Genomic DNA, 24,939 nt, shown 5'->3' with positions numbered 1-24,939 from the left:
TGCGATACACATGAAGAGCAGGTTAGAGATAATGAAAGTACTAAAATTCTAAAGTAAAGATCACATTAGCAAAAACAAATAGAAATTATTACTCTGTGAAATAGCAGAACAGAAAAAAAAAGAGATCGAATATATTGTTCTGGTTTAAACTTTAAGTTGGAGACTTGTAGATCGTCTAATTCATGTTGCTATCAGGGAAAAGTAGTGTTTCTTCCCAATGAAGAGGCGTATCCGTGAGAATTTAAAGATTTGTTAATGGTGAAAATGAAATTCACATACGTGAGCGACAGAGATGCAAAGTGGCTGGTGCGTAGCGCAGGCCGTTGGGGGTTTTTGAGTGAAGCGAGCAGGGGGCTAAGCCCCCTAGTTTTCTTTAAGGAAATGAATAAAGTACTTGATTAGCCATATTTCCAACCTAAGAATGTCACTGACTAAGGCATGTGAGACTGGATACTTCAATGATACAATGAATATTTTATGTCATTACTGTTTTTAACAGATCAAACTCTAAACTCACTGGTTGCTACCCTTGCTGTTTTTAATGTCATGAGATGCGCATGGGTTGCTGAGAAAGCATAAAATATAATTCATATCACAACACTGACCCAAGTGAACTCACATGCGCTCTTCGGCGGAAGGCCAGAGGAGCTACAGTGTTAAGACAATGAACACACATCCTAAAGTGTTAAGGGTATAGGCAAAGACTCTTGATTGATTATTTATATATATATATACAGTATATATATATATATATATATATATATATATATATATATATATATATATATATATATATATATATATATATATATATATATATATATATATATATATATATATATATATATATATATACAGTATATATATATATATATATATATGCATGCACACAAGTTTTTTTAAAAGATATCTATGATTTTTAAGACCAAATTCTAAGTATCTTAGGACATCAGCACTCCCAAAAGGATAATTTTAGTAGGCAAGTGACAAATACAGTATTTCATTCAGATAGATGGCGTGTGAAAATAGGTCCATTAAATGTCTCAAAGCACCTACTCTAAAGCAGACCAATTACCACCATGAACAAAAAGAGAAATAAAATGCAAAAACATTAAAGGCAAATAAAGATTTCTGGTTACTTTATACATCATACTAGTGCAGCACTTCAGATTCATTTGCAACACTTTCCTTCAAGCAAAACTGCAATAAATAATAATCTCATATGACCTAAAAACTCTCTCTTATTATTTTACATGCAAAAGAGATAACCAACGGTGGCAAGAATTTGAAAGAAGATGCTTATCTGACACTGACCCTTTATTATGATATAGTCTTATCTGGTAAAGCTAACCGTACAAGTTATCAACACACATGCACAAATAAGAATATGCTTTAAGCACTTTAACAACAGTATCACAGTGGTGCAGTGGTTAGGACTGCAGCTTTCCAGAACCACCATCCTCCTGGGTTTGAACCCAGTGCCTGGTTATTGTATGTGAAGTTTGCTTGTCCGACATGCATGTGTATGAGTTTCTTCCCACATCCCTAATGATGCCGATTATGAATGGGCTGTTTTGAGTTTGACTGTGAGTGTGTGCACAAGTGGTACCTATCGTTTGCAAAGCCCATGTCCAGGGTTGGTTCCCGCATTACACTAAATGCTGCTATTATAGGCTTCTGAACCACTATTCCCACAACACTGAACTGTATCAAGCAGACCCCAAGAAGTTACATGTGAATAAGATAAAAGTGTGCTGGAACATTTCTCACAGAGTACGGAAACTATTCAGGGCCCCTTCAATTTTTCACTCTTTGTTATATTGCAGCCATTTGCTAAAATCATTTAAATTAATTTTTTCCCTCATTAATGTACACACAGCACCCCATATTGACAGAAAGAAAAACAAATTTTGAAATTGCTGAAAATTTATTAAAAAAGAAAAACTGAAATATCACATGGTCCTAAGTATTCAGACCCTTTGCTCAGTATTTAGTAGAAGCCCCCTTTTGAGCTAATACAGCCATGAGTCTTCTTGGGAAAGATGCAACAAGTTTTTCACACCTGGATTTCGGGATCCTCTGCCATTCCTCCTTGCAGATCCTCTCTAGTTCTGTCAGGATTTTGATTTGGATGGTAAACGTTGGTGGACAGCCATTTTTAGGTCTCTCCAGAGATGCTCAATTGGGTTTAAGTCAGGGCCCTGGCTGGGCCATTCAAGAACAATCACAGAGTTGTTGTGAAGCCACTCCTTCGTTATTTTAGCTGTGTGCTTAGGGTCATTGTCTTGTTGGAAGGTAAACCTTCGGCCCAGTCTGAGGTCCTTAGCACTCTGGAGAAGGTTTTTGTCCAGGATATCCCTGTACTTGGCCGTATTCATCTTTCCCTTGATTGCAACCAGTCGTCCTGTCCCTGCAGCTGAAAAACACCCCCAACAGCATGATGCTGCCACCGCCATGCTTCACTGTGGGGACTGTATTGGACAAGTGATGAGCAGTGCCTGGTTTGTCTCCACACATACAGCTTAGAATTAAGACCAAAAAGTTCTATCTTGGTCTCATCAGACCAGAGAATCTTATTTCTCACCATCTCAGAGTCCTTCAGGTGTCTTTTAGCAAACTCCAAGATAGAACTTCTTGGCCTTAATTCTAAGCAGTATTTTCTTTTTTAATAAATCTGCAACAATTTCAAAAATTCTTTTTTTTTGTCTGTCAATATGGGCTGCTGTGTGTACATTAATGAGGGAAAAAATTAATTTAAATGATTTTAGCAAATAGCTGCAATATAATAAAGAGTGAAAAATTGAAGGGGGTCTGAATACTTTCTGTACCCACTGTATATCCCCAAATTGACAGCAAACAAATGAACAATTCTGTTTGAAATAAACAAGTCTATAAGGGAGAAGAAGGCAGATCTATAAGACAGTATGACACAGAAGCGAAAGAAAAAAAAAATGTGTGATTTTCATTGACAATCTAACATTGTTTATGCAATGCTACATTTTATCCTGGAAAGCTTGTTGTTTACAGCTAGAAAAAATAATGAGCATCTAAACAAAAAATGTAAAAAAAAAAAACAGAAAACCATTTACCTTGGTTATAGTGGTGCAGAGAAACTCCAGCTATTCCATCAGTAGCCTCATTGTCAGAAACAAAACTACTGAGATGAACTTACAACGTCTCAGTAATGCAAACCTGAAAAACTTGCAGTTTTGCTATACTGCTCAAACAGGCCCTTAACAACACAAGCTACATAGCAGCAATGTTCATCGCAGCAATATTCATAGCAGATACAACTTTTTACAAATTAGTATAGAAATCAAATAAAAGAGAGGCTCTGCTATGCTAGATGCCAAAATGCCTCCTTATAGCCCCTACAACCAATTGCCATTTTTGCACTAGCACTTTTCTTAGCCCTACATTGCATGGCATACCACATTTGAATTCATGCAGGTGACAAATACTGTATAGGAATAGGGAAAATGTTTTTATTTTAGATTCAGAAAAGGTTTTTCACACAAATTGAGAAAGTACTTGTTACTGTAACTAATTTTAGGAGCAAAGACCGTTGTCAAGAATTTGACCGATGTACTAACACATAAATGAAGGCATTTAAATTGTGCAAGGAAAAAGAAAAACAGAACAACACTAATCACTGGTGAGTGACTTATTGTGGCTAGAGCAGAACTAAAGTGATACCATGAAAGAAAATACTTAGCAAACAATAAATTAGTCAAATAAAATGGTGCTTTGAGTGTACGAAAAAAAAATGCATATTTGAATATAAAAATATTCAATAATAAAAAGGCACATTGTCTAAATTGTGTTTAAACAAATTACAACCAAACCCTGTCCTCATATTAAGAAATGGTAAAAAGAATAATGCCACAAGCAAAGCAAAATCATGCCTGTAGTTACTGCATTCTACAGACTGCACATTATAATCGTACATGATAATTTTACATATACACTGATTAAAAGGCAAGTTGAAATTTGTGAAACTCTAACCTTTGTCATTAGATAGTTGTCCTAATCACCCCATAAAGGTGAATTAAACCATACAGCCTTTATATAGTATATGGATGTGTGTTTGAATTTAGTACACAACTCAAAAGAATTCCAGGACTGCTGGATATGCAAAAAAATTAGAAGAAGGAAAATCAGATAACAACAAAAAAAAAGAAAGATACTACTGAAATATTTGAAAATATCAAAGTAGTTAAGATGGATGTCAACTGTTAAATTAAAATTAATTATTTCTGTTCTTGTTACACAGAGGCACAAGAGGAATTTAGTTAATGGTGAATTTGGTATTATGTAAATTGTTCATGGAAAGAACAGATACATAAAATAAGTTACTAAGTTGTGCAGTTGATAGCACAGTATATGACGGAGTCTTTCAAAGGGTAGCAAATATTTAAAACAAAAATTAGAATTGGGACTAACAAGGTATGTTCGGCATGAATGGCCTGTTATACTATGTGCTGCTTGCTTTTGTTAGGTATAATCTTTAAGTTGTAAGGAAAAGCAAACTATTTTATGTTTTGTCACACACTTTTCTATGTAAATGAAAATATATCTTCAAATTACAATGTTACTCCTATTGCATTCAAAAACACATTGGACGCCATGCACATTTTGCTATAAAATACTGATCTGAACTTCATGATCTAGGCATTCAATTATACCAGTGAAACCTAGTCTTATGCTCTAAAGCGTATTTTCTTAAATTACAGGGCGTTGACCCAAAATGGGTTGAGGGTTGGTGCAATTTGGGTTGTGCAGGGTCATGACTCACCATTGTATTCAGTAGGAAAGGCTAGCATATTGTTTGCAAAAGTATCTCACAAAGGGTTGCCAAAGCCAGTTGAACTAATCAACACTGGCCTGCTCCGACTGTCAGCGGCAACTATTTAAGGTGGACCCCAAACCTCCAAACCTATTACTGTCCGCGGCAAATCTCTAAGGGTAGAGACTACTGTGGATGAGACTGAGCGAGTGTTACGCAAACACCCTTCAGTTCTCTCACCTGGGAATAGTGGTGAGTGTGAGAGATGGATAATGCAGTGGTATGCATTTCTAGTTGTTTTGTTATCACCACATGCCAGAGTGAGTGAAATATAGCAAGAGAATGTGCACTGATGTGAATGTCGAGAGAGAGAGAGTAAGAGAGTAACCTGAAAGTGCAAAAGTACAACATAAACTCATGCTGTATGGACTGAGACAGACCAGCAGTACAAGAAGCCCTTCTCGCACAACATAAGATTCTTTCAGTATTTTAGTAGTAAAAGAACAGTCAAGGAGGAGGTGAAGTGCATCAGAAACCGTAAAAAGGAATTAAAAGATACAGACAATGAAATAGCGGACACTCTAAACTTGCATTTTTCTGAGGTCTTCACAAGAGAAGAAATAGATCACCTCCCAGAGGTGAACATGACTACTAAGGAGGTGCTTACGGATTTGGAAATGGTAGAGGAAGAAATACTGCTCAGATTAAATAGGCTGAAATTAAACTAATCACCAGCACCTGATAATAGTTACCCTCGAGTTCTTAAAGAGACTAGTGAGTACATATAAGCCCTTGGCACATATTTTAGAAAGTCACTGCACACTGGGGAGATTCCAAAGGACTGGAAAATGGCAAATATCTTTTTATATAAAAAATGGGTGACTGGGAAGATCCAAGCAACAATAGGCCAGTAAGCTTAACATGCATCACAGGAAAATTAATGGAAGGAATTAAGGATAAGATTGAGAAGCACATGTCACGTACAGAAGTTTTGGGTTTTTTTTTTTGGTTTTTTTTTAAAGTCAGCATGGGTTCAGAAGAGGGAGGTAATGTTTTACTAACATGCTGGAATTCTATGAGGAAGCCACAAAAGAATATGATGAAAGTGGAGCATATGATATTATTTACAACATCTTGACGTTCAGAAAGCATTTGATAAGGTGCTACATGACAGGTTGGGCATCAAACTAAAAGAATTGGCAGTTCAGGGTGATGTTTTAGATGGGTGCAGAATTTGCTCAAACACAGGAAGCAGAGGGTGACAGTGCGAGGAACCTCATCAGAATTGGTCAGTGCTAGGGCCACTGCAATTTTTAATATAAATACATACTTTAGATAGGAATATAAGTAACAAGCTGGTTAAGTTTGCAGAGGATACCAAGATAGGTAGATTGCCAGATAATTTGGAATCTGTTACATCATTGCAGAAGGACTTGGACAGCATACAGGTATGGGCAGATTTGTGACAAATGAAAGTTAATGTCAGTAAATGTCAAGTATTACACATAGGAAATAAAAATGTTAGGTTTGAATACACAATGGGAGGTCTCAAAAATCGAGAGTACACCTTACGAGAAGGATTTAGGAGTCATAGTGGACTCGACGCTATCAACTGGCAGACAGTGTTCAGAAGCCATTAAGAAGGCAAATAGAATGTTAGATTATATAGCACAAGTCCAAGGAGGTTATGCTCAAGCTTTATAATGCACTGGTGAGGTCTCATCTGTAGTACTATGTGCAGTTTTGGTCTCCATACTACAAAAAGGACATAGTAAAAAGGTCCAGAGAAGAGTGACTAGGATGATTCCAGGGCTACAGGGGATAAATCATGATGAAAGATTAAAAGAGCTGAGCCTTTTCAGTTTAAGCAAAATAAAATTAAGAGGTAACATGATTTCAGTGTTTAAAATTATGAAGGGGATTGTACAGTTCATTGTGACTGTTACTTTAAAACGAGTTCAACAAGAACATGGGGGCACAGTTGGAAACTTGTTAAGGGTAAATTCCGCACAAACATTGGGATTTTTTTTTTACATAGAGAATCATAGACACATGGACTAAGCTAGCTACCAAGCACTGTGGTAGACGTAAGACTCGACTGTTTTTTTTAGAAGAATTAAGTGGACAGGACTGGCGATCTTTGTTGGGCTGAATGGTCTGTTCTTGTCTACTGTTCTGGGTGGGTGAAAGCATGTCACCCTGCACCCCAATATTTTACATTTCTGTATTCTTTTTTTTCTTACCCTTCTTTCCTTCTGGTTTGACTGTACTGACATTAAGACAAACAATAAATATAACTTTGGAAACAAGTTGACAGCAGTGGGTGGCAGCTAGGCAACAATGGCTTTAAGGAAGACACAAATAACTGGACCCTAACAACCACACAAGGTTACAGCAAGCAAAGCTTGTTAATCTGGTCCCAGACAGCTAAGCAACTGAACCAACTCTATTCTCCTATTGTACTCTGTTCAGAACTGTCTTGGCAACCACTTTTTTCTTTTTTGCAATGCCTTTCAAGGTGAATACTATTCCAAGGAACATTTTCCTATATGGTACAGATTCATCAAAGATGTTCATTTTGCACAACTAGTGGGTTGGGTATTTTGCTCAGGATCACATAGTGATGCAGTACTAATAAGCCTCCATTAACACTGCCAGTCACCACAAAGAATGTTTAAAGAAGGCTTTGCTGTAAGTTGGATTTCTCTCATGCTATGCTCAAGCAGATCTACAAAAGGTTTACACATTTAAAGGTTTATAGGGTCATCACTGTCAAGTGTATACAGGTCAGTGAAATTCCTATTTGCATGTACTAATCATCATACAAAATGTTACCACTCCCTGCTACCATGAGTGGCAGTTAAAGAATGTAATGAGGATACAGGAATCAAAGAAAACAAATTCATGGCTCCCGCTTGGGATGCGTTATTATATGTAACAGTGCCTGCTATTATTTGATATTTTTCAAAGGACACAATATTAAAATATATGCAGATTACATAAGATTACCTTGTAGCTACTTAAACCTGTTTAAACACCTATAAAATTTGTTCTGTTGTAAGACTCCTGCAGGTTGCATAGATCTATCTGTGTTGTTCAAATTTTATACACTATTGCTTGCAAGAGCAACACCTTTGGGCCCACATGTTTGTGATGAAAAATTAATTATAAAAAGGAAAAAAAATTAGCCAGTTTCTCTCTCTGTCACAGTGCATGATCCATTCTATGTAACACATTGTACAACAGAACAAATCCTGCACTCTTCTGACCTTGCAGGTTGGGCCCACAGTCCGTATAAAGGCCGGCAAATTATCCAGTGGCTTTTGCTTTAAGAAGTGCTGCCAAAAAGAATCAAATCAGAATACTGTCAACCCAAATTCATTTCAAGTGCAGGTTAAAAGCAGAGTAATTTTCTGAGCATCTGGCAACGATCAAGAAAGTAGAATGCATCACAAAATGAACCAGTGCTTCAAGGAATGAATCAATTGGGGCGTCTATTTTTTTTTTGGCATTATTTTAACTCAGATTTGACATGTTCACAAAAATGTAGTTCAGTGTGCTGCAGAGGCAGGCAAAATCCAGAATAAATGATACATGAATGCACGTGGGGGAAAAAAACATGTACATGGATCAGTGGAGAAAATAACCCAATAGAGGTCAGAGGCAACCAGAATGAGTTGAGGTCTAGGGATCCCAAGTCAGAAATTCTTGCCTAGGCACATTACGTAATGCAGTACAAGAAACTTTAGTGTCAATCTAACTAATATCACTTTAGGCATTGTTCAGTAGCTTGAAGAGTCACTTTACTAATGTGATTTGAATGGGATTACATTACAAACAGCTGTCACCACCCCAAAACCAAAGATCAACAGCTGCCAGCAAGGAAATGCTGAGCACAGAGGCCTAATAAAATGTACCCCACATCTAGACAAGATTATAACATAACTTCTGAATCTTAAACAACTTCTAAATTTCTAACTCTGGTTTGCAAAAACAATAAAAAAAAAAAAAACCAAAGCAAGTAGCACCTGTCACTCCCAAGCTACTGAAAAACATTTCTAGTGTACTTCTACCTTACTTATGGGTGAGCAAATGAAATATGAGCATCGAAAGGGATGGTACTCTTCTTGGTCAAAGTCTTTCTAACAGTAGAAATATAAAGAGCTTTTAAGGTCATAATCGAACTTGGCCAAAGTTACATTATCAAGCAAAAAGTGTTAATGATAAAATTAAAAGATGTCAAAATTAATGCTAGGATACTTACCACAACAGGGATACCACATTTTTGGGTAACAGCACAGTACAGCATCTGATATTTACTTCCTGACCAAATGTAACTTTCTGTATTTTGCTGAACTGTGAAAGCCTGGTTCTCTTACTTTTTTACATTCTGGCTATTTGGCAAGTGGGCTGTTACTACCACGACATATTACACGATCTGTTAAAAAACAGGAAGGGAGTAGTATAAGTATACATTGTGATAAAATGGGTTGTTCTATAGACTAACCTCTAAATTCAATTTTAGACAGCAGCTTTGTAGCATCGTGAATATCACATAAGAATACACACATACATTCACACAAATAAATGTCATGCAAATGCATCATTATTAGTAAGGCCAGAAGCCCTTTTGCCGCTTTGGTAATGAGCTTTTGCCTCCATAGGGAGGCTTGTTATTCTAAGTTAACTCTGATCAGTACAATTACATGTTTCTTAACATTAAACACATTCCTTTTGCACTAACCTTCCAGCAACTCCCACCCATAGACTGCACTCTGCAAGACACTGCAGTGATGAGTCACACAGTGACGGAAATGATTTTATCTGGATCTTAATTGTCTCATATCTCCTTTAAAAGTGCGACACTGTTCTAATCCGATTGTTGCTTTGTAAAAGATTTTATTTGGCAGTTTTATTATATGGAGGTCAACCACTCAACAACCACAGTTTTAACAAGGTCATCCGTTCACATCCCATTTTTGCAAATGGCTACACCCTTTATGAAAACGAATGCCGGGGGCAAATTGTGAAACACAAAGGTTTTAACATAATGGCCTTTATGAGATGTTATTATAGAAGTGCTCCTTTATTCTAAAGAGTGCAATCCACAGGAAAGACTGATGCACCAGTGGTTATCTGAATAAACCTTTTCAAAAAATAAAAAAGAAGAGACCCAGAACAATACAATGACATAATTGTGGCCCAGCATTTATTGCTGATAGCTCACAGCTCCAGAGCCTAACTAGATCATTCCTTTTTTAAGCATTCTTCTCCTTCAAGAAATCATGGACCTTCAGCCACCTTAATATGCTCCATGAAGGATGTTTAATCTTGTACCAGATATTTAAATTTATGATGCACAATTTACTGGCCTTGTTCCTCATAAATGTTAGGGTAGAATCTTGTTTGGATAAGAAATTAAATGTTCACCCCCTATGTAAAAATAATGGAAACAAAATCAAAACAATATTTAGGTTTACCCCTAAATATTGATATATTAAAATGTCCTTTATTACTGGGTACCTAGTGCCCTAGGTTTACCATCCTTCCGAATTTCAGCTTTTTTAATTGAACAATTATGATTCAGTAATAAAGGACATTTTAATATATCAATATTTAGAGGTAAACCTCCTTACAAATCAGAAACTAAAAACTGTAAAAATCTCAGAAATGCTTTGACTGATTTGATTGAAATTAAGTAATATTTGTAGAAAAAATAAAATAAAATTACCTGACATATGTCAATACATTTTTCAATATTAGATAATATTATGCAGACTTGCATGCTCTGTGCTATGCTGAGTGTGTTTTATGCAAATGAAGGACGTAGTAGATGCGATTGACAGGCCACAAAAATACCACCACTAACCAATAGGGTGGTCAGATGACTGAATAGAAAGCAGCATCATGGACAGAAAAAAGAGACATGATTGTGTTGTGAAATGAAAAAATGAAATTCGGTAAAACTCAAGGAAGATGCAAAGCTCAATGGTAATCAACACTGTTTTTTGGTCTTTACTACTGGCACTTTTATATTCATTCCAGCTCTCATCTTGGTTATCCATACTGCTCCTTTGACCTCTAGCTCCTAGTCACGGCACTGAAAATCAAAGCCCTCTCTTTGATCCCAGATAGGGCCACTTGAATTTATAATAAGGAAATGCTTTGTGCTCCTGTTTATGTTAATACATAATTATAACAAACAGATTATCAACACTTATATATATTCAATCCAAGCACTGCTTTGCATTTAAATTCAGATCTGTGGACTTTAAAGACAAGCTACATAAAACTGACAACAAACACAAAAAAATACTGTACTTCAGTGAATCACATTTTTGAATCATATTTGACATTCCCCAAAATATCATAGTTTGAATTCGTCAGCAAAGTTAACAACTAAATATTTCAATACGTTGAGTGCAGGTTTGTGCAAGAGTGCCCTGAAACAGGATGGCAAACTGTCCAATGCTGGTCCCTGTCTTAAACCTGAAACTGCCAGGATACGTTTCAGTCTCTACAAACCTATAAGTGGGTTAAGCAGATTCTGAAGTGCATGGGTGGATAAACTTGAGTAACCAAGCTAACAGGGATATTTTATACAAGGTACAGGATTCCTTGGCTCAATCCATAAAAAGCTTTCTGCACAGTATGGAGACAGTGTTTTACCCCACCAGAGTGTTTACAAATGGATTAAGAAGTTCAATAACATTTGGACAAGGTTTAAGCAAGAAGTGGGAAGCAGGACAACCATCTTACATCCACTACCAACGACAACCTTAAGCAAGTCTGTACCATGATTCTGATGAAATGACGAGGATTTCAGACACCTTAACCCCATGAAAAATGGATCGCTGCTTGCTGCTCTTTTTTTGGTAAAAATGGATAGTAGAGCAGTCATGTTTACTTCTATAAAACAAGAAGAGAAACAAACCAATTAAGGTCAAAATTTTACCACTGTGACCACAGACACACCATGTTTCCACATGTGCATGGGGGAAAGCGGTACAGCCAACCCAAACAAAATCATCGTAAAAAGTGCAGATAATACTTGACTTACCCATGCATACTAATATATATAGTATATAAATTTGACTCTATGAATAAAATACTAGTGATAAACAATAATGTAACTAAAATACTGAATTTGTGAATGAAGTACTCAGTGCAGAGTTTGTTACTAGAAGTCTGAATAACGAAAGAACTTAAAATGCACTTGACCTCAAGAGAAATGTCAAAGTCTTACAGGGAAGTACCTTGTTAAGACAGTGTGAATAATACAAGATTTAAACCGGGGTCCCTGTGAAGTCTATATACTACTATACTGAGCATGTGCATATACATTTTGATTTAAAGATCATACTAGGTGTTGTTTAATCCGCGGTAAAGCCTACAAAAGCACATGAGATTTCAAGCATTTTAACAGTATTTCTAACAGGACGGCATTAAATCAAATCTGAAATCTGTTGACTTGAGCAAAATCCTTTAAGGTTTAGCTCTGGAGGATTTTCTGTAAAAAACATACTGCATTAAAAATAATGTGGTATTTAAACAGACCATCCTTTGTTTCTTCCAGGAAATTTTCATTATAATTTGAATAAAAGCTACAGTTTTTCATACTATATTTCTCTGTAGTCCTTTCTTGTACCACTTTAAATGGAACACAACCGTAGTTGTTTCATAAAAAATAATACTGTAGGTGTTTATAATTAATGGACTAACCTTACCTTCAAAGATGACCAATGCAAACCTCTTATTTGTGGGTTATTGCTGCTTTGTTGGTTAACCCAATTTTCCAATAATTGGGCTGAGATTTAATCAATTTGTAGTAATTGCTATGTGTCTACAACCAAAGACCATCTCAGTTTATAAACAAGACATGGGAATGCTTGGTACCCTTGGGTAAGGATGCCAGGAGAAACGATGAGCATTTGAAATGCCAGGAGGCAATTTTCCTCACCAATTAGGACAGAGGTAGCAGAGGGGCTATCTGAGGGTATCTTCCCTCTGGAGGCCAGCTGCTTCTTCTCCTACAGTGCTTAACATCCATTGCTCAGCATTATGTCAGTGCTCTCATGTACTGCTTACAGTCTATTTCTGGACAACAGAAGGAGGCCGCATTAGTTACACAAGGCCGGTTGACAATGCTCATCTGAAGCTATCCAGAAAGCTCTCTTTGACAAAAGGGGTTTAATGTTGTATTGAAAAATCAAAGCAAGCTACCCCAGGCAAATGCCACTGAAACTGGCTTTCTGCCATCTTTCTCACTGGCACTTGGCTGGCACTTCAGACACAATGTTCACTGCATACTGGAGCTGCTACCAGAATCCTCCATACCCAACTACACAGATGAAATGTCTTTTTTTAAATTGCCTCTCGCACACAGAAGGAGAAAAAAGAGCAACATATCACTGCTAGTTCTTGGCAGAAACTCTTAAAACAGTTTAAGCGGATGACACAACTGAAAGATCAATTTGTCAAGAGGAGCTGGGGTCAACCATGGATGGGACTCTTTTTTTTAGCCAGTGCCTCTGTTGTAAGCAGGGTCTAGATTTGCATGTTAAAGAAGCACTTAACATCTATTTCGTTTGACTGGGATAGTACAGAATGCATTCTAAAAAATTAAGAATACTAAAATATAAACCATTTTCACAGTTTACTGTTAAATGTGCAACAGAATGCTGCTTTCTATAAAGCATCTCAAAAAATGTGGTGGCTGGACAACTAGTACAGGACCCTTTAATGGGGGAGGGTGATAAGAAAGGCTTTCAAACACCTGCTTCTACATTTTATTCTTACAATCACATAACATTTACAATAATCAGCACTTAAACGTTTAATTTCCCTTTTCTGCTAATTCCATAATGGCAGCTGACTGTGTTTCAGTTTTAGTGAATATGTGCAGATCCTCTAAGTCAAGGTCCCTTAGCCATCGAGTGTCCCAAGGGAATGACATGACTTTACTGCAAGAAAACACATTGTCATGGAAACAGCAACATGAATTCCAGCTAAGTTTTTGCCCTGGGAACCCAAGAGAGCCCACACATGAATATTCAAATGTATCAAAAATTTGTAAAGGAACACCTTGCAGTGGGTATTACTAGACACAATAATTACAAAATGCATACCATTATAATATAGCATTCTGAGAATAAATAAAATACAACAAACTTTAAAATTTGGGAATTTATCACTCATCCCCTTTACCTGATATGAGACAATGCATAAATGACAAAAGATATATATTTTTAAGAAAAACTATTTCAATACCAAAAAGAAGGTATAAATAAATAAATGAGGAACAACTTGGAACATTTTAGAGAGAGAGAGAGACAAAGAACAAGACGGATGCGTGTCATCAACCCATCATGATGTTCATCCATCCATCCATTACCCAACCCGCTATATCCTACTAGAGGATCACGGGGGTCTGCTGGAGCCAATCCCAGCCAACACAGGGTGCAAAGCAGGAAACACACCCCGGGCAGGGTGCCAGCCCAACGCAGGGAGTGCGCACACACATACACACACACACACACACTAGGGACAATTTAGAATCCCCAATGCACCTAACCTGCATGTCCATGGACTGTAGAAGGAAACTGGAGAACCCAGAGGAAACCCACGCAAACACAGGGAGAACATGCAAACTCCACACAGGGAGGACCTGGGAAGCGAACCCAGGTCTCATAACTGCAAGGCAGCAGCGCTACCCACTGCGCCACCGTGCATGATGCTATTAGATGAAAATATGAAGTAATCTTTCCTGGACTAAAACAGTTTACCACTTTTTGAAAAGTTAAAACAACAATATATTTTTTTGTATAAACCAAAATCACACAAGGAATGCCACAATGGGCTTTAACAGAGGCCCCTATGTAGTGGGTATGGCAACACGCGATCACCACATGCTCCCAGCCTCCACCCCAGCCGTGACTCTCCAAGAACACATGAAAAAACTTCCCCGCCCAAGAAAAAAAAAACCAGAGTTGGGCAAATCTCGAGAAAGGCAATTCAGACAAAATACTCAAAAAATCCCCTTCCAATAATCAGAAAAACAGAACACAAGTAATCCTGTTCACATAGCAAGATGTCCAAACCACCACTGCCACTTGACAAATACAATAATACAGGCTACAAATCAAAATGCAATACTCACTAAATGCATACACTAAATACACTCACTAAACATTATGCACATAGACAAGCACTTGCTAAAATGTACAGACTTCAGTTTGGAATTCAGCTTAACACACTTAAAATGGACAAGATGTAAGCAGTTCTTGAGCAAAATAAGCATACACTGGGAGAAGAAATGTGGCCAGTTAAAGCACGAAGGATAGGATTTCAGCTCACCACATTCTCCTCCCCCCCCCAGGACTATATGATTTTTAAAGGCCAGAGAACCTCCATAACTGAACAACTCATGCATGTACTTCATTACTACCAAAGGTAAAAAAAAAAAAAAGTCCTCTAACTCAGAAAGTTAACATGGAAAGATCTGATCACTCAGGATTATCTCTGGATTCTAAAGAGAGAAAACAAACACATTGCAGGGATATATATTACTGGTTTTTTTTTTTTTTGAGGTGGGGGGGCATTTTACTAATACAAAAAGTAACACATTTTTAATTCACCATAATAAGTCTCTCAAAAATTGAAATATATTGCAAAGGAAATCAAAACTGCAGTAAAATGCAAAGAAAACAAAAGCTTGTATTATACTTGTGTAAAATAAAAACGTGTCATTCTTTTTGAGGGGGAAAAAAAACATTTTTGGGCAGCATAAGTGCAGGCGACGCAAATTTCCTCAAAATGCAAATCACCATATATATTACATACATATACATATATATTTCACGAGAGAACTACTTAACAAATTTATATCGTTTTTTTTTTTTCTTTCTATAATTTGCTTGAACATTCTGGTTGAGTTGCGACCTCTCTTATCGTGCTAAGTATCATAGTTCACTTGCGGTACCAATTTATTTGCACGAATCCAAGAGCGACACAGTGGGCTGAGGGGAGAGGGGCAAGGCCCTCCTCACTAACGTGCCAGCCTTGGGGTGTATCTTACATCCACTTAGCTAGCCAACGAGAAAACTACTTAATGGATTTAGATCTTATTTTTCTAGAATTTGCTTGAACATTCTGGTTGATTTTGCGACTTCTCTCATCACGCTAAGAATCACCGTTTGCTTGCAGAAAGAATATGATGCACTGGTAGCGCTGCTGCCATGCAGTAAGGTGATCATGGGTTTGTGTTCGGGTCCTCCCTGCAAGGACAGCACTTTTAATAATGAGAAAAGAACTATATAAATATAAAGAATTATTATTATTAAAATACCAGTGGCCTCAGCATTGATCCTTGAGGGACACTACTCTTAACTTCACCAAATGTTGATAAAGTTCCTTGCATCCTAACACTCTGCTTTATGTATTCAGCCGATTTTGCATCCATCTAAACACTCCACCCTGAACTCGCCATTAAATTTGATGCAAAATCTCAAAATGTGGAACCTTACCAAATGCTTTACTAAAATCAAAACAAATATCATATGCACCTGTGCTGCTCGATCTTTTCCTTAATATTTCCTTCCATATTTACCTGTGATGCACATTACGTTCACTTGCCTAATGTTAACTGGGTCTGCCTGATCACCCATTTATATAATTAATAAAGTTGATCTGCATAACAGGATAATATTGTGTATTTTCCAGTCCTCAGGAATTTCCCAGTGAGTAGTTACTTAATAAATAATATATATATATATATATATATATATATATATATATATACACATATACACAGTGGTGTGAAAACTATGATTTCTTACACACAAAATGTTTCTGATCATCAAACACATTTAATCATTAGCCAAATATAACACAAGTAAACACAAAATGCAGTTTTTAAATGATGGTTTTTATTATTTAGGAGAAAAAAATCCAAACCTACATGGCCCTGTGTGAAAAGTAATTGCCCCTTGTTAAAAATAACCTAACTGTGGTGTATCACACCTGACTTCAATTTCCGTAGCCACGCCCAGGCCTGATTACTGCCACACCTGTTTCAATCAAGAAATCACTTAAATAGGAGCTGCCTGACACAGAGAAGTAGACCAAAAGCACCTCAAAAGCTAGACATCATGCCAAGATCCAAAGAAATTCAGGAACAAATGAGAGCAGAAGTAATTGAGATCTATCAGTCTGGTAAAGGTTATAAAGCCATTTCTAAAGCTTTGGGACTCCAGCGAACCACAGTGAGAGCCATTATCCACAAATGGCAAAAACATGGAACAGTGGTGAACCTTCCCAGGAGTGGCGGCCGACCAAAATTACCCCAAGAGCGAGAGACGACTCATCCGAAGGTCACAAAAGACCCCAGGACAACGTCTAAAGAACTGCAGGCCTCACTTGCCTCAATTAAGGTCAGTGTTCACGACTCCACCATAAGAAAGAGACTGGGCAAAAACGGCCTGCATGGCAGATTTCCAAGACGCAAACCATTGTTAAGCAAAAAGAACATTAGGGCTCATCTCAATTTTGCTATGAAACATCTCAATGATTGCCAAGACTTTTGGGAAAATGCCTTGTGGACTGATGAGACAAAAGTTGAACTTTTTGGAAGGCAAATGTCCCGTTACATCTGGCGTAAAAGGAACACAGCATTTCAGAAAAGAACATCATACCAACAGTAAAATATGGTGGTGGTAGTGTGATGGTCTGGGGTTGTTTTGCTGCTTCAGGACCTGGAAGGCTTGCTGTGATAGATGGAACCATGAATTCTACTGTCTACCAAAAATCCTGAAAGAGAATGTCCGGCCATCTGTTCGTCAACTCAAGCTGAAGCGATCTTGGGTGCTGCAACAGGACAATGACCCAAAACACACCAGCAAATCCACCTCTGAATGGCTAAAGAAAAACAAAATGAAGACTTTGGAGTGGCCTAGTCAAAGTCCTGACCTGAATCCAATTGAGATGCTATGGCATGACCTTAAAAAGGCGGTTCATACTAGAAAACCCTCAAATAAAGCTGAATTACAACAATTCTGCAAAGATGAGTGGGCCAAAATTCCTCCAGAGCGCTGTAAAAGACTCATTGCAAGTTATCGCAAACGCTTGATTGCAGTTATTGCTGCTAAGGGTGGCCCAACCAGTTATTAGGTTCAGGGGGCAATTACTTTTTCACACAGGGCCATGTAGGTTTGGATTTTTTCTCCCTAAATAATAAAAACCATCATTTAAAAACTGCATTTTGTGTTTACTTGTGTTATATTTGACTAATGGTTAAATATGTTTGATGATCCAAAACATTTTGTGTGACAAACATGCAAAAGAATAAGAAATCAGGAAGGGGGCAAATAGTTTTTCACACCACTGTGTATATATATATATATATATATATATCTGGATGCATATGCACTCATTAACCTCCTTAAGTATGTGAGGATAAATGTTATCTGGTCCTGGTGATTTGTTTGATTTCAGCCTATATAATCTTAGCAGTACTTCTGTCTTTACAACTTGCCAATATGTAAGTGCTGTACCTTTTCCTTGTTATTGACCTTATCCACTTCCTCACAAATGAAAACTTTAGAAAAATAAAATTTCAAACTATTTGCTAATTATTACTATTTAATTTCCTTTAACTTTTCCTAAAACAACATTCCTCCTCCTTAACTGTTTTTTATATACTAAAATACTAAAAGAATATCTTTGAGTCATTTCTCACCTCAGATATGAACTGTATATTTTACATGTATTTACTGAGTGTATGCATTATTCAAAACAAACTTATACATCCCATGAAAACAACAGTGAAAGACACAAACTGAACAGTAAAGGCTTTAATTATATATTTTTTGTTTTGCAAAGCAACCAATAGAAGGTTAAGAGCCCTACTCAGAGCAACAAAAGTAGGTATGTAATGCAGACTGAGAATGTAACATTCTGTTTTACTACTTAACCTTTTAGCCACAATGCCTAAAAGGTTATCATTTGGCTGTGTGAAGACACTGGACCTCTGGAGAATGTCCACAGAGACTTCCCTCTGCAACAGGTTATTCCTGTAGCAAAGCAACTAACTTAAGAGCTAAAAGACAAAAGCATCTAAGCCATCATCTGAATGAAGCACTATTAACCCAATTCAAAAATGACACTTATGGAGCTACAAACCAAATAGTTCATACAAACACATTTTAAAGCATCATATCTTATTACAGTCAGAAATCACAACAAAAGTGGATGTCATAATATTGTCTTTAACACACCAGCTATTTTAAACCAACAGAACCAAAGAAGGTGCTTCTTACTATCAAAGAAATGTGCAACAACAAGAAATGTTGCCAAAGATTATCAGTTTTCAACATTCAGTATGTGTGACAAAGATAAGAGGGAACTGAGAAGCATTAAAAGATAGAGTCCCTCTCCAAAACATTGAGTGCAGAGCACTGCCATAGTGAGAAATATCTAGCAATTCAACACATAGACATTTTGTTTTTCAAGCCTTGAAAACCAGAGCTTAAAAAGTAAAAGAATAAAATCAATGTTTGTTAAAACCCAGTAAAGTGTATTATGTAATTTAATATTAATCATAAAGTAAGTTGGCAAGAATGCATAGGCACGCAGATCTAAATACATGAAAGAATTTCACAAGTAGTTAAACTTAAGCGTGAACAGAAAAAGAATGGGGCATTACTTTGCATTTTCACCAAAAGAGTAACAAGCAAATAAACACAAAATAACTTTGATATTTAAATAAAGAACAGATATTAGATATTAATAAAAAAGTAATTTTCTGATGTAATAAAAATGTAATAGAACAAAATTAGCAATGGAGATCAACAGAATAATGTTTAGATGTGAGCTCAATTAAAATCTCCACTATCTGTTTAGGTATGAAGCCTGTCTATGGATATCCCCCCAAAAAAAACAACATTATTACACAGATTATAGCACTACATGTAGTACCACATCACACGAGTTTGGCATCACTAACAAAACAGACACAGCATTTTATTTTGGTTTTTACTATGGGTACCTGAAAATAATAAAAATAGAACTTACAAAAGATATTACTTCTCTCCTACACCACCCGCCTTCCATTATACTGTATTGCCACTACTAACTCTGAGGATTTTAGAATCTGTATCACTATATGGAAGAACTATTGTCAGCACACCTTTTAAACAAGTCATTATTAGCAAATTCATAACTACTTATGATATTTTCATGTTCCAAACTTCCATTAGTATTTTACACTCACTCGCATTCCTGTAAATTTACCATTGCCAAGCTCAAAAACTGTGCTTAGTTTTACATATTATGGAAATTAATGAAAAAATGACTACCATTTGACAATGCATGCTTATTGCATGCAATAAAGTCAATTTATTTTTAGCAATATCCTCTTCACAGCAAGAATACCACTCAGCACTTCAATGTGTAACATACACAGAATAGATAGTAGTGCTGGCGAAAACCATTTTTTATTTTTGTTATGATATGGATTTTTCTTATATTGCAATTCCGGTTTAAAGAATCTAAACAACATTCGGAACGTGGCGCAGCGGGAAACTGTTTAAGGGGGGACCTTTTTCACTGCTACATCGCTAAACATACATGCAACGGAGTACATGCGTTAGTGGTGGTATTGAGCAGTTAAAATGGGCAGAGAACAGTCCAAAACTGAAGCTGTAGCAGACGATAAAGTTGAACATGATGACACAGAAGAACTTTTGCTGAAAAAAGGAGCTGCGTCTGTTCTCTGAAGATTTTGGTTTTAAAAGGTCGGATGTGGACCAAACAACTATTTACTGCAAATGCTGTTGAGCTAAAGTTGTCACCAGAGTCGACAACACGAGCAAGTAGATGCACCACCTTAGCCGCAAACATGCTTTGGAGTACCATGAATGTGTGGAACTAAGATTGGCACCCTCCACGTTCTCAGGTAAAACTGAAAAAGCTAGAGGACTCTCAACTCAATCATCTCTTGTAGACGCATTTGTTAGAGTACTGCCTACGACAAAAAAAAAAAAGCAAGCAGTGGATCGAGATAACCAGCGCCATTACAATCCATATAGCTAACGTGTCAGTGGACAGAGATTGTTAACATTAACAGAAAGTGTAACATTTACTATTTATTCCTTTTCTAAGACATGTTCAGTGCAATGCAACTTTTGACAAGCATCTCTGAATATTTTACTAAGTCTTTTTACGAAGTGCCTCTTTGGATGGTTGAAAATATGTTATCAAAATTATAGTTTAAGTTGTTTGAAAAATTTGTTCAATAAAATGGTTCTATATTTTGACTGCAACTGTAATGCAATGTGATTCCTTCTCTTCATTAGTGCCACCCCCTTGAAAACTATCGCTTTATGGGGCCATGCAAACCTGTATTAATACTTGTGTGCACATTAATTTTTTTTTGTACAATGTACAATTCTTATGACAGTGGAATAGGTTATTCTTAGTCAGTCTACTGAAGTAATTGCAGTGGAAAATGTGGTTAACATTCACTCATGCATGGTGAAAAAAATACCGTTGAATACCGTGAAACTGGTATCATTTTTAAAAATACTGTGATACAGAATTTTGGTCATACCGCCCAGCCCTAATAGCTAGGCGCAGTAAAAACAAATTCCTCACTAATCCAGGTACTGAATATGTTAAGTACAATCTAAGAAAAGATACAGACTTTATACTTCATTAAATTTCAGAAATATATTTAATTACGTTGCTGAAGGACTTGGCATTTCTCCCTTCTAATTTCTTCATTTGTATTTCACTACTCATGTCATTACCGCAGTCAGAAGCCTGCTGTTACTTTTATAATATTCAATGACCTTATTTGCAGTACTACTGAATTACCATCATTTATTAAAGTCATAGAAAAAGACTGGTTTTTAACAGTCTAACCTAATATTTTAACTGTTCACCTCTCATTTCACATATAATTAGGTAAGTGATACTCTTAGTAATTTGCACCTTATTCCTATCCAGTGATACGAGATATAATCACTTGATTGTCAGAATGTGCAACTCCAGTGACTGAGGTACAGTGGAATCATTCAATTACATAATGTACGCACGGTGTAACTCAAATGCTGCCCACTCGACCCATATAATTAGTTCGTCTACACAGGCAGTCCTTTACATAATAAAGCAAATTGGCTTATGTTGTGTTGGGTGTGAAGCTCAGTCTTGCAGTTATTTTACTAAAGAATAGTATAAACAAATGAAAATATTCTCTAAACCTGTGCTTTTTCTATAAGATTTCACATCAGACCATTTTTAAACAAAATGCTGATTCTTACAGCTGAACTCGTACATGAACCTAAGATTTAAAAATAAGCTGTGCACTTCAAGATTAACAGAAAAGATGCAAATATGACAAGAGGTTTTCATTCAATTACATATACTTTCAAAACTCCTTTGGTTTTTGTTCAAACTGTTTTAAGGAGGGCTTATGGTGGATGCTCAAGGGGAAAATGAAATAAGACTCAAAGATGTATTCTCTTACTTTTACCTGTTAACCGAAAAAATAACTAAGAGTAAGAAACAGAATTAAAATAAAGATAGATCCTAAATCAAGAGCAACACACTAGTATAAAAAAATCATGGCAGTAGATAAAACTATTTTTGTGTGATGTAAATTACATGCTTTAGCATGTCTTTCTATTAATGAAGACCAGGGACAGAAACCTCCAATACAACACAAAAAACAGCAGCAGCAGAGCTCTCCAAGGAAAACTGTTTAGAAATACTGCTTTGAGCAGCGAATGGACAAACAGAAGAGCAGACGGTGCCTCTATCCTCCAACAGTAGCCCTTGGATTTGGCATTCTAATCCCAAACATGCATTTTCGTGATCTGGATTAAATGATTTGTTGATGGATGATGATGGGGGGGGATGTTTTTCCATCTCCATATACTTTCATCCAAAATTCAGGAGAAACGTAACAAGAAGTCACTCAAGTTGTGGCCCAAAACAAAACACAGATCTACTTTAGGGGAAAAAAAAAAAATAGAGCCCACTATTTACAATTCCACAGAACAACCTTTATATAACAGTACAGCTGTCCTGCAATGGGGAGAGATGTATCTAGGGAAAAAAACAGCCTTAGTGGCAAACTGCTGGAAGCAATGAGGAAACAGAATGGGTAAGAAGCTAAACAAAAGGAGATACATATGACAACCTATTCCTCTAAAGCTGTTCGATCAGTTCAACAAAAATGGAACCTGCAGTTTTTGTTTTGAGTAATCTTCCCATAAAAAAAACACAACTACAATAAAAAAAAAAATATGTGGCCTATGGATGGATGGATAGATAGATAGATAGATAGATAGATAGATAGATAGATAGATAGATAGATAGATAGATAGATAGATATGAAAGCATTGCATCAGTAGTCTTCAGAAATGAGTGACTTTCACAATGATAGGAAATGGAAATATTTATATATGAAATTTAAACATGTCAGGCAGACAGTTTTCTTTTTATCGTATTATAAGGTAGTAGATATACTGTGCATTAAACAATGCTAAAAGTTAAAACAAACTAAGGAAAACAGTTTCTATTACATCAGATTAATTTATTACTCCAAGTCTGGAATTAAATGCAAAAATGAGGATGCAAACACAAAATTAAACCCAAGCAAATATTGTTTATTAAACTCGTACTTTGACATCCTAGTCAAGTGCAGAAACATAGATACTTGATAATTAGTTACCGATACCTTAAATTTGAACATATAAATTTTAAATACTCAATGGAATAAGAATACTCAATACTCAATGGAATAAGAACTGAAAATTTACATAGGTAAAGGAATACTCCATTCTCCGGAAAATTCGGCACACATCATAAACAAGAAACTAAAGCCTCATGGGAATGACTTTTTGAATTTAAGAGAGAACAGCTGACCAACAGATGAAGAGGACAGAATAGAATTTAATTTCCTGTTTATGATGGGCACCAATTATTCTAGAGTATATATTAACATTATTTTATCAAAAAAGTATGTGTTTTGCATGTTTTGAGTATTCGATTGGATAACTGACCAATGAATTAGTTTTTCACATTGTTTGTATTGTACTGCATTTATCACTTATTGGCTTTTATCGTATCAAACTTTTTGCTCTCCATTCTGCATAAAAACACAAGACTAAAATTTTTCCTCGGCAACCACTAAAAACTACATGGGGTAAAGTAACATATATAAAAAATATTACTTTTGGGTGGAGCATTCCGTTAATGTTATAGTGGTAACATTTATTGCAATGTGATGTAATGTAATAATGATGTAACTCTTGATATCCTTCTGCTGTGAAACATTCTGATCGGTCATTGTTTACACGTCTTAAACAACTATTTTCATACACTGAATTTCTGTATTATCTATATGTATTATTTATTTATTATATTACATATCTATTGACTATATTTATGTATCTAGATTTCAAATACCATACATTGCATCAATGTTCATATTGCTAACTACACGTCAATATTGCAGCTACTTCTTAGTCTTGTCTTTGCACAATGTCTTGTGTTTTAATTTTAATTTTTAATTTATTATTTGCACTTCACGTTGTTACACTGTGGACCCTGAGCTTCACAATTTTCTCTATCTGTATACTTGTATTTGGTTGAGATGACAATAAAGTTCACTTTGACTTGATTTTGAAATTATACATAGAACTGAAACATTCAAGTCTCCAGTCAATCTGAACTTGATTATGATGTGTTGCAAAATTTGTTATAAAGATGCACTAACTACACAAGGACTGTTTATAAAGTCGACGGTGAAATAAGTTATAATATTGTTATTGAGTTTTAGTAAATATTTCTTATGAAACAAGGAACGGCAGGCTCCTGAAAAAGTCATTTTTAAGCAAGGAATGTTTGATTACTTGTATATAATTTTTATGTCTATACCAAGACATTATTCTTTTATTCATCCATTTATTTTCCAAACCCATTTTCTCCAGTTCAGGTTCACCGACAGCTTTAGTTTATCCCAGGAGATAAAGGTTTAAACGTGAATTTAAAGTACCGCAGAGGTCGATGAGATTATATTGGACAAATTCAAACATTCCAGTAGTTACATACTGGAGCAGTTCAAAAATCTGAACGATAAGAGAGGTTAA

General features: G+C 36.1%; 1 protein-coding gene across 2 annotated transcripts in view; it reads right to left on the bottom strand.

Moving 5' to 3' along the window:
• Positions 1-24,939, bottom strand: part of LOC120536727 (transmembrane protein 184B-like) — a 57,462-nt gene that overhangs the window by 30,917 nt on the left and 1,606 nt on the right. The window lies entirely within an intron of this gene.

This window comes from Polypterus senegalus, chromosome 10 (genome assembly GCF_016835505.1).
Source record: "Polypterus senegalus isolate Bchr_013 chromosome 10, ASM1683550v1, whole genome shotgun sequence".
Classification (NCBI taxonomy): domain Eukaryota; kingdom Metazoa; phylum Chordata; class Cladistia; order Polypteriformes; family Polypteridae; genus Polypterus; species Polypterus senegalus.
The sequence above is the reverse complement of the archived record's forward strand: the minus strand, read 5'-3'. Positions and strand labels throughout refer to the sequence as shown.